Source organism: Octodon degus, unplaced genomic scaffold (genome assembly GCF_000260255.1).
Source record: "Octodon degus isolate 3935 unplaced genomic scaffold, OctDeg1.0 scaffold00134, whole genome shotgun sequence".
Taxonomy (NCBI): Eukaryota; Metazoa; Chordata; class Mammalia; order Rodentia; family Octodontidae; genus Octodon; species Octodon degus.
Genome location: NW_004524710.1, coordinates 2961985 through 2973394, shown reverse-complemented (window position 1 = coordinate 2973394; position 11410 = coordinate 2961985).

The window sequence follows — 11410 nt, the reverse complement described above, 5'->3', positions numbered from 1 at the left end:
CACCAAGAAGGTACTAGAATTGATACACAAATTTAGTAGCATAGCAGGATACAAAGTCAATCTCCAAAAGTCAGCAGCATTCCTCTACACAGATAACAAACACACTGAGAGGGAAATTAGAGAAACAATACCTTTTACAGTAGCACTGTGGAAAATGAAATACTTAGGAATTAATCTAACTGAAGAAGTCAAAGATCTATTCAATGAACATTACAGTACTCTGAAAAAAGAGATAGCAGAGGATTCCAGAGCTGTGCTTTGGCAACTGAAGCTGAGCTGCAGCAGCTGCGGACGCTGACTTTGTAGCCAGTAGCTTATTTCCATCTCTTGTAGGTCTCACAGCCCCTTCTAATGATACATGGCTTGTTTAGAAAAAATGACAGAGACACAGAATCAGAAAGGGGAAAAGGCAACAGTGAGAGCTATGTTCTATGAAAAATCATTTTGATTGAGTTATTTTTCATGCTTGACCTGGTTTTTATTCCCTTATCAGTGGGAAAAACTCTTGAAGAGCAATCGCAAATAATAAGATAGCAGTTTAACCTGCATTCCACTTGCATTTCTTAGTTTCCGTCCTTATTGCAAAATTTCTTAGGCAGATGTGTTTTGAAAGTACAAATGAATACATACTTTAAAATTATGGGAATCATTATTTAATGGAATAAGCACTGAACTGAGAACAGAAGGTCTGGTTTTGAATGGTCCCAACCCAAGCATTGCTTTAATTTTTCACTATATAGTGCAGTACACTAGCTGCTGGTGCAATAGTTACACAACAGAATATTATGCGGTCATGAGAGCAACAGAGGACTAACACCTGCTACGCGTAGTACAGGTGACTTCAAGCCCTTACGCCAAGTAAAAGAAGCCAGGTGTGAGAGACTGCATATTGTACAGTTCCATCTATAGGAAAGGTACCGAATAGCTAAATACATAAGACAGACAGCAGATTAGCTAATGAGTATAAGATGTATGTCTGCAGTAAGAAAAATGTTCTAAAACTGTGGTGACAGCTATATTCAATTTTTAAAAAAAATTTATTTTATATATTTGATATAGGGTCTCACTACGCATCTCAGACTCCTAGTGATCCTCCTGTTTCAGCCTCCCCAGTGCTGGGATTACAGGCGTGCAACACCACACCCAGTCTTGGTGGTTGGCTTGGTGCACCTGGGGCAGGGCCAGCATGGTATGTGGTCCCAGGGAATGGAACCCAGGTCCTTGCACTTGCCTAGGCAGGCCCTTAGACTGCTGAGCTATCTTTGCAGCTCATCAAAATTATTAATATACTAAAAAATCATTGCCTGATATATTTTATTTATTGTTTATTATTTATTGTGGAACTGGGGATCAAACCCAGAGCCTTGGACTTGCTAGGCAAGCATTCTATTACTGAGCTACATTTGCAGCTTTATTATAGTTTAAATAGGTAAACTGAGGGCTCAGAGATTGTTGGTGGTTTAAGCACCTGCCAGGCAAGCACAAGGTCTGGAGTTCAATCCCTGGTACAGCATGCCATGCTGGCTCCAAAACCAGGTATGGTGGCATACACCTATAATCCCAGTGCTGGGGAGGCAGAGGCAGGAGGATCACTACGAGTCTAAGCTGCATAACAAGACCCTGTATCAAAAGAATAAAAAATAATTTAAAAAAATATGTAAACTGTGTGTATGTGAATTTTATCTTAATAAAACATATTAAAACTGGGCATGGCTGGATGCAATGTTGCACACCTGTAATCCCAGAACTCTGGAGGCTGAGGCAGGAGGATTGTTGCAAATTTGAGACCATCCTGGGCAACAAAGTGAGCTCAAGTCCAGCCTGAAATGTATAGCAAAATCCTGTCTTAAAAAAGACATGAAATAAAATAAAACAAAACAAAACAAAATAAAACAGGACATGGTAGTCCATACCTGTCATCCTAGCACTCTGGGAGGTAGAAACAGGAGTGTTGCAAGTTCAAGCTGAGTCTGGGCAATTTAGCAAGACTCTATCCCAAAATGAAAACTAAAAAAAGGGCTAAGCATATATCTCAGTTGTGGGTTTATTCCCCTCTGCTGCATGAAACAAAAACAAAAATAACTGATATTAAACAAGAAAAGAAAAGAGTCAGATGTAGTGGCAGCTTCTTATAATCCCAGGACTTGGGAGGATGAGGTAGGAGCACTGCAAGTTCCAGGCTGGCCTAGATTACAGAGTGAGATCAAGTCCAGGCTGAGCTGCCCCGTGAGACCCTGTCTCAAAAAGAGAAAAGAAAGGCAAAAAATATCCATGTAATTTTTACTCGACTTAGGTATGTTGTGAGTCTGAAATAGCTTCTGAGGTTTTCACAAATAAGAAAACCATTTCAAACTATAGAAACTCTTTTTGGACTTTGTTATTTTCCTTAACTAAAGATGATGTACTAAAAGAATTTCCTAGGGACAACATTTTTATAGACCTGAGACATAGTGCTGCTTAATTATAGCTCTAAAATCTATGAATCAAAGTGAAAAAAGAAGGATCTGTGTAAAATTTTGTGACCATGCAGCTGGGTGAGGTGGCTCATACCAACAATTCCAGTGTGCTGGGAGGCTGAAGCCGAAGGATCCCAAGTTCAAGCCCAGCCCAGGCACTTTAGTGACTTAATGAGATCTGTGTCTCAGAAAAAGAGGTAAAGGACTGGGGATGTACCTCAGGGTGAAGACCCTGAGTTCAACCCCCAGCACTGCAGTAAATAAGAGAAAGAAAGAAAAAAAGAAATTAGTTCAGGGGCTGGAGAGATGGCTCAGTGGTCTAAAGCACCTACTTGAAACAAGCTTGGCAAAGCACAGGGACCACGGTTCGATCCCCCAGCACCACATGCCAGCCAGCCCCGCCCCCTGGTGGGCTGAGCTGGCCACACACATACAATAAATAAATGTAAAAAATAAATAAATAAAATAAGTGTTTAAAAAAAAAAAGAAATTAGTTCATTACCATGACTAGGGGAGAACAATGGCTAAATTATAAACTTGAAATCAGAGATTGCTTCTGTTTTGTTCTCTTGAAATCCTACTCCCTAGTTCCAAGTTGGCTAAATAAACGAGAGTGAGTGAGTGATGAATTAACAAATGGCCAAGCTCTGAGCGAAGCATCACTGGGTGAAAAACGATGAGACTTTTCACCCAACCAATAAGCTGTTTCCTCATCCAGCACCCAGTGTGCTTTGGCGCTGACAGCAGGTATTGCAGAACACAGTGGCTCTTACTTTCTCCTTAAGACCGTATGGGAGAAGTACTGTTCTTGAAGACTGTCAGTGGCATGGCTGAGATGCACAGCTCTGCTGCCAGCTGCGATGAGCCAGGAGAGGGCAGGCCTCGGAACAAAGGAATCCTGGGTAGGGCCTGGCCGCTCTAGGGGCCCCAGGACAGAGCAGTCGTGAGGTGGCTTGGAATGAAGGCAGTGGAGTGCGGTCCCAGCATTCTAAGTCACTGTGCTTGGGGGGGGGGGAATTACCAGCTTGGGGAGAAGCCACTGCTCCTCTATTTCTGCATTTTACCAGTCCTCAGGAAAAGACCCAAGTGGTGCTGATCACAATCTTTCCTTTTTTTATTAATACATGTTTGCAGTGCATAATGATACTTACCACAGGGAGCTGGTGAACGTACACGACACCCGTTAACTCTTCTTTTTTCCTCCCTTGCCCTTCCTCCCTGTTCCTTCTAATTCTTGGTCCCCTTCCCATTTGCAAAAGCTCTGTTTTCATTATTTTTCTCCTTTCAATTCTGTTTTCGTTCCTGCTCCTTCACATGAGTTTCTCACACTAGAGAAGCCATGCGATATTTAAGCTTGTGTGTCTGACTTATTTCACTTTCTATCATGTTGCATACTTTTACCTAAAATGTCTCGTTTCTCTTTATCCATTCATCCGTTGACATAGGCAGTGCCCTAGATTTAGTCATAATGAACTGTATTACTGTAAATACAGATATCCACGTGTCCCTGCAATACGTTGACTTTAACTCTTTGGGAAGATACCTAGAAGAGGAATAGCTGGTTCAAATGGAATCTGATCGTAATCTCAAGGGACACAGTCCTGATGCCATCATCCTGAATGTTGAAATCCTAAAAGACCAAAATCCCTGAAATGTAAAATAAAAATAAAAACAAAATTGCAGTCCTCAAAGATTAAAATACCAAAAGCCAAAATCCCCTAAACCACAATTCCCATTGTGGGGAAAATTTAAAAAGCCTTCTAAGAGAAGAGGAAAAATTCTGAGGCGGGATGAGTGCTTTCGTTGTAGCAGAAGGGCCGCCTCACGCTGGGCAGAGAGGACAGCGAGAGCCTGATCTGCGCTCCCTCAGCTGGGCACCCACGCCCAGGCGCGGCCTCAGGCCCAGTGCGAGGTGGCCTCTGCCTGGCCAGACAGTTTCCTCCTCAGGCTTTCAGCCTCAGACCGAGAGTTACACCATCTGCTTCCCTGGTTCAGAGCCCTCTGGGCCTGGCTCTTTGAGCAGCTGCATTTTATTTAAAATTAAAAAACAAAACAAAGCAACACATTTGTTTTCTTTTTTCTTTTCATTGCTGGGGATGGGCCTCACATGTGCTAGGCAAGTGCTGGGCCACGAAGCCGCACCTCTGGCCCCCTATTGTGATTTTTGATCATCTCCTCAGAATCCTTAGCTTGTCCTGAGTGCTACTTCAGAAGACTGAAAGCCAAGAGCACACAGTTCGCAAGACAGAGACACGTGCTGTGCGTTTTGCTTTTCTGATCTATTTATGAATATGATTCATCTCATCACCGTTATACCCGTGTGAGGGCAGTCAGTATGCCTGAATGTTTATGCTCACAAAAAATACATTATTTTTGCCTATTTTATTATGTGGTGTGGCCTATAAAGTATTTTGTCATATTTTTAATGTGCTTCAAATAATCCTTTTTAAAAATCTAAGTAAGCCCAGCATTGGTGCACATCAGAACTCTTGGCTATTTGGGAGATTGAGATAGAAGAATCAAAATTTTGAGGCCCTCTATCACAAGAAAATACAAAAGGCTGGAAATGTAGGTTAGTAGTACTGAGCTTGTCTAGGTTTTGAGAGGTCCTAGGTTAAATCCCAGGACTAGGGGACTGGCAGAAAGGTAAGTAAATATTTTAAAAAAGAATTTTTAAAAAATATTTTTTCCAGGATACAAAAAAAAATAGTTAATGCTGGTGAAGATTCATGAAGGAACCATTCTACATGACTGGTGGGTATGTAAATTAGTAGAGCCACTGTGGAGAGCAGTATGGATATTCTTTAAAAAACTAAAGACAGGCTGGTGAGATGGTTCAGTGGTCTAAAGCACCTACTTGGAACAAGCTAAGCTATGCAAAGCACAGGGACCGCGGTTCAATCCCCAGCACCACATGCCAGCCAGCTCCGCCCCCTGGTGGGCTGAGCTGGCCACACACACACACACACAATAAATAAATAAATATTTAAAAAAAAAAAACTAAAGACAAAACTACTGCATGACCCCGATATACCACTCTTCGGTATACACCTGAAATAATTCAAGTCCCCATATCATAGGATACCCACATATCTACATGTGTTGTAGCACGGTTTACAATGGCCAAGTTCTGGAAAAGTGTGCATGAACAAATGAATGGATTAAAAATCTGGTATATATCTACACAATGGAGTATTACTTAGTTTAAAGAAATGAATTATGTCATTTGCAGAAAACGGATGAAACTGTAAATCATCATATTAAGCAAGATAACCCAGACTCAGAAAGATAAATATTATGTTTTCCCCAACATGTGGAATCTAGAAAGATGACAGGAAAGTAGAAAGGAGACTATTATTAGACAAGAGGAAGGGGAAAGGGGGAGAGGATGTAAGCGAAGCTAAAGGGGAGACAGAAAAGAGCTATTAATGATATCATGAAGAGATCATGATTTTGACATAAATTTATTGAGGTGAAAAGTGTACACTTCACTCCACTAAATGAAATAGTGTCTACAAAACAATTGTCACGGCCATTTTTTTATTCTATAAAATGTAATGACATATACTGATACGAAGAAGTCATCTAGAATGATGTTCACTTAACTGTTTTAATCTGCGTCTGGGAGTGAGATGCTTAGTGCATTTTTCCTTTCATATAAAAGTACTTTTTGACTGATGATATTATAAAATGTTTCTAAGAAGAAATTAGGAATTACTATGTGAGGTAACAGATATGGTAATTAGTTTAAAGTAATCATTTTATAACATAGGAATCTCAAAACATGTTATATAAGTTAAATATGACTTTATCAGTCACTTATACTCAAAAGAAATATTTTACATGGCAAAGAAAAAGACTGCATGTGGGAGAAATATAAAGAAAAGTAGAGAAATTATTAATAGAAAAGTCCGGGGTGAAGCAGCCTTTCTAGAGGAGGTAGGAAGAGATAGCTGAGAAGCAGCTTGAGGTTGTTCTCATTCTTCCTGGGAAAACATGGCTATTCACTGTTATTGCAGTATACATTTTTCTTCCATATACTCTTCTAAATGTGCCTTATGTCATAGTAAAATGTTTTTAAAATAAATTTCATAAACTCAAGAAAAAAGAAATAAGTGCACGTGTTCCAAAAGCATACATAAGATGTTCAGAGTATTATTATTAATAGATAAAGACTAGAAATAGAAAAGAGCAAATGAGTGTTCTTCTATATCTGTACAATAGAATGCCGCATAGCAATAAAATTAAATGGTGTTGATAAGTGAAAAAAAATATTTTTTCCAGAATTACTTTTGGTATTTTGATCTTTTAGGATGTTTAGACCTAGGAATTTTTACCTTTTGTGATTTCAATTTAGAATTATGGCATTCAGGGTTGCGCCTTGAAGATTACAGCCCAAACCCAGGCTGAAGCTGGTGTCTCCGCAAGTCAGAGCCCCCGTACAGCCGAGCGGAGGAGCACAGGTGGGTGTGGCGCAATCTCAGCACTCGGAGGCTGAGACAGGAGGATCACTACTGAGCTTGAAACCAATCTGAGCAGCACAGTGATTTCAAGGCCAGCCCAAACCACACAGTGATGCCTTGTCTCCAAACTCCAAAATAAAACAAAACACTAAAAAAAAAAAGAGGAGTAGGACTAATCTAAGAGGATTCCCTCCCTTCCCAGTATGGGTTCTAGGAATCTTCTCTCGTGTTCTATACCTTTTGTAAAAGACTTTTTTTTTTTTCTTTTTCTGAGACAGGGTCTCACCATACAGTTTGGGCTGGTCCTGTGCTCACTCTTGTAGCCCCCGGCTGGTCTCGAACTCCCATGATCCTCCTGTATCAATCTTCTGAGTGCTGGGATTACAGATATGCACCACCATGCCTGGCTTGTAAAAAAACTTTTATCATTAACTATTGTAACTGGAACTCCTCTGAAGGACCAGTCAGGTAAGTAACAGCTATGAAAAAGTGATTGAAGAATTTTAAGATCCGGACTCTCAGAGCAAAGCTACTTATTTAAACCCTGGAAATTTCCACTCAGGGAATAACTATAGTTTAAAAGAGATTTCCTCCTGACAGGGAATAGAGGTCACAATTAGTCAAGAATAGATCTAGGACATCCAGTAAGTTTGAACAAGTGTGGTTTAACTGGATGCCACAGGCTTCTCCCAGATGGACAAACTCCAGATTTCCCGGTTTATGTAGACAATAAGTCCTTCCTGTGCAGGAGACGGCGGCGGCGGCACTGACAGCAGAAGCCTAATCCTGGGAGGCACTCAGCGTGACCTTTATTTTCCTGCTGTGCCTCGTCACTAAACTTGGACTGTCCTGGAGCTAAACAGGACAAACTTCAAAATTGTCAACAATTACTCATGCGTGGGGGGGGGGGCAGTGGCATACAGCACATCAAGTAGATCTCTCCAACCCGTCCCCACATATTTCTTCCAAAAAAAGATATCTGAAAGTCCAGAAAGCCAACAAGGAACAAATAAACAAACACACACTGCCAGGAAACCAGCTCACTGATTCAAAAATTATCTCCTAAATTCTAGTTCTTTCTATTTGATAAGTGCTTACTAATACATTTGGCTCTGACTTTGGTTATTCTACTTTCGAGGTCATTTATTTGAGATTGTAAAGCTCCTGCCCAGGGGCTGAGGAAGCTGGATGGGCAGAGTTTGAGGCCTGGAGTCAGATTAAGACTGATCTGGGCTCGTTGGCTGCGTAAACCGGCACACAGTGCAAGTGGCTTTCTCATTTTCATCCCTGAAATGGGAACAGGAACGCTTGATCAGATTTGTGCAAGGACCTGAGCAGATTGTAATCCCACCCCTGTTCCCATCGGTATCCTTCTCTCTCAATAACCAGTTCTGTTCGTTTCTGCTTCTAACCTGCAGGAATACTGCCCCAACCCTCCACCCTCCACCCTCCACCCTCCACCCTCCAATAAGGATGGCAGTGCAACCTCCAGAGTTTTGTTATACAAATACAAACAAATTAAATGTGTCTACATATTCTTTTGCCTTCTTGTAGGACTGCTCTGTACCTTGTTTTTTCATGTAATCTATCTTGGAAATCTTTCATATCACTACAAGGAGAGCTTCCTCATTCCTTTTTTTTTTTTTTTTAAACAGTAGCATGAGATTCATTGTGTGGTTATAGCAGTTTATTTATCCTTTACAGGAAGACATTTGGGCGATTTCCAGAATTACTTTGTAACACAGCTGCAGTGACAACCCTTTGATAAATAGTGTCCTTTATGTGTGTGATCTATCTACAGATTATGCACTTGAAATTTTAAAATATAGTTCTCAGCTGGGTGCAATTGCACCTCATGCCTGTGATCCCAGCACTTGGATGGCTGAGGCAGGAGGATCATCTCAAGTTCAATACCAGCCTCATCTACATAGTGAGTTCAAGACCAGCCTAAACTACATAGCAAGACTCTGTCTCAAGGAACATAAAAACAGTACAAAAATTAAGTTTATTTATTTTTTGTTTGTTGGCAAAACCGGGGAATGAATTCAGGCCCCTGAGCTTGCCACACAAACACTTATTCCACTGAGCCATCTCCCTGGCCCCTCAAATTAAATTTATAATGACATAAAACTCCCTGCCTTTGTAATTTTGATGATCCTTGTTTAGTTGCCCTTGGGGGGTGTCAGTTTGCACTCCCCAGCAATGTAAGGGATGAGCATTGAACCCTTAGAAGTAGGTATTCCACCAGGTGAGTTTGGAGGGCCTGTTATGGCTTGCTATCTCGGTATCTCCCCAAACTCTCATACAGTCATAGGTGGGGCTTTTCAGAAGTGTCTGGATCTAGGATACGTGATGTAGGGATTAGGTAGGTAATACTGGGATTAAGGATGCCCTACCCTGGTGTGCGTGCTACCTGTGCTTAGGGTGGCCTGGAGGCAATATAAGGGACAGAAAGAGAGCTGCTGCCATCACTCACTGCTTTGCTGCCTTCTGGCTGCTTGCCACGGACTCTTTCTCTTCTGCAATGCCCCTCTGTTACGCCACCCTGCTTTGGAGACAGCAAACTATGAACTGAGACCTCTATAGACTGAACCAAAATCTGCCTATCCTTTTTTTTTTTGAGACAGGGTCTCACTATGCAGTTCGGGCTGGACTTGTGCTCACTTTTATAGCCCCCAGGCTGGTCTCTCAAACTCACAGTGAGTGATCTTCTGGTCTCAGTCTCTCAGAGTGCTGGGATGACAGGCGTGCGCCACCACGCCCAGTTTCTCCTTTAATTTTGGTGTTGGGCATTTCTGTCTCAGCAATGAAAAAACCAAGACAGGACCCAAAGAAGATTCTGACTTTCTTTCTTTAAAACTGGAAGTTTAAAGTATTGAAAGTCAAAAAAAATTGCATGTGGGTATATTATTATGGTAAAATATTTCAAGCAGTGGAACTCTACGGCTCAAACCTAAAGTCCCCCATTGTCAGCGCATCTTCCTCCATGTGATCCCTGTCCCTCCCACTGGGAACTGGTCTGCCCACAGCAATCACCAGGCGTGGTAGCCATTTCCCAGCACCCGCCTTCCTTGAGATCTCTAATGGTGTCTTCCCAAGATTCTTTCTTCCTTTGCTTTCCTGACATAGACCTTTTTTGGTTTCTCTGATATTTTTCTGGTCCTTTTCTCATCTGCTCTGGTTTGTCTTTCTTCCCTTGCCTAGAAAAACAGGCCTGATGACAGGTGGTATTTATTGAAGGCCAATGAGGCACAAGAACAACAGAACCCCAGACCACAAGGAACAGAAGGTCTTGGGGCTTTGTTTTCTATGTGGCTGTAAAAATTTTGTCTCTGAATGTGTTAGTTTGCAAAGGCTGCCCTAACAATATACCACAGGCTGGGGGACCTAAACAATAGAAATGTATTTTCTTGCAATTCTGAAAGCTAGATGTTAGGTGTTTGTGGGATTGGTTTGTTCTAAACCAATGTGACCCAATGTGTCCTTGAGTCACAGATGTCTTCTTGGCCCTGTATCTGTCAGCCCTCTGGACCTGTCAGCATCCTAATCTCCCCTTCTTATAATTAAACCAGCATACTGGATGAGCTTATTTTAATTTAATTAGAAGGAATCAGAGGCTGATGAAGGTGTTTCAGAAGACGACATGGAACATAGAGACAGAACAAAGGGTTTTTCCAGAAAATTCTGGAAAAATGCTCTGTGGGTCCATTATTAATTTTGCAGTGCTATGGACTGAACCCAGGGCTTCTCACCTTTGAGGCAAGGACTCTGTCACTGAGTCACAGGCTAAGCCTCACTATGTGTCCATCACTGACCACAGATAAATCCTAGTTAAGTTTATATCTACCTTAGTTTTATGATTTTTAACAAAATCAAAGAGTTATGATTTCTTTTGTTTTTTTGTAACACTATGAAAATTATTTATTCACTATTCACAAAACATGTCCCCTATAAAATGTACATGTAAATCGCTGAACAGTATTATCTGGCAAACATTTTCTCAATTACAGAACATACTAAATCAGACGGGATAACAGTTGTCTTCCCCAAAATAACCTAATCATAGCACCCAGGGTCTCTTGAATATCTAATGCAAAATTAAATACTTATTTTGGGGATTTTTTTTCCTATTATGTGTGTGATTGAGGCAGAGTCAACAATTAATATAACTCTAGTATATTACAGTCACAGCACAGCAAATCAGTTTATTACAGATTAAAACATTTTTTCATTATTCATATTAATGGGATGCAAATAAAATAATGGATTTTTTAAATGGCAGGTAACCATAGAAGTACTTATCTTTGGTAGTATATTGGGTTTATAATTACATTATATGAGTGGTGCAAAATACTGTGTACTACACCTCAAAACAATAAGGCCATATTGCAGTGATTCGTTAGGGTTGTGCTCAGTAGACATTTACAGAATAAAGCAAATACCTATTCTTCTCCCCAGTTACCCCATGTGACATTTTGCCCATAGTAAGGA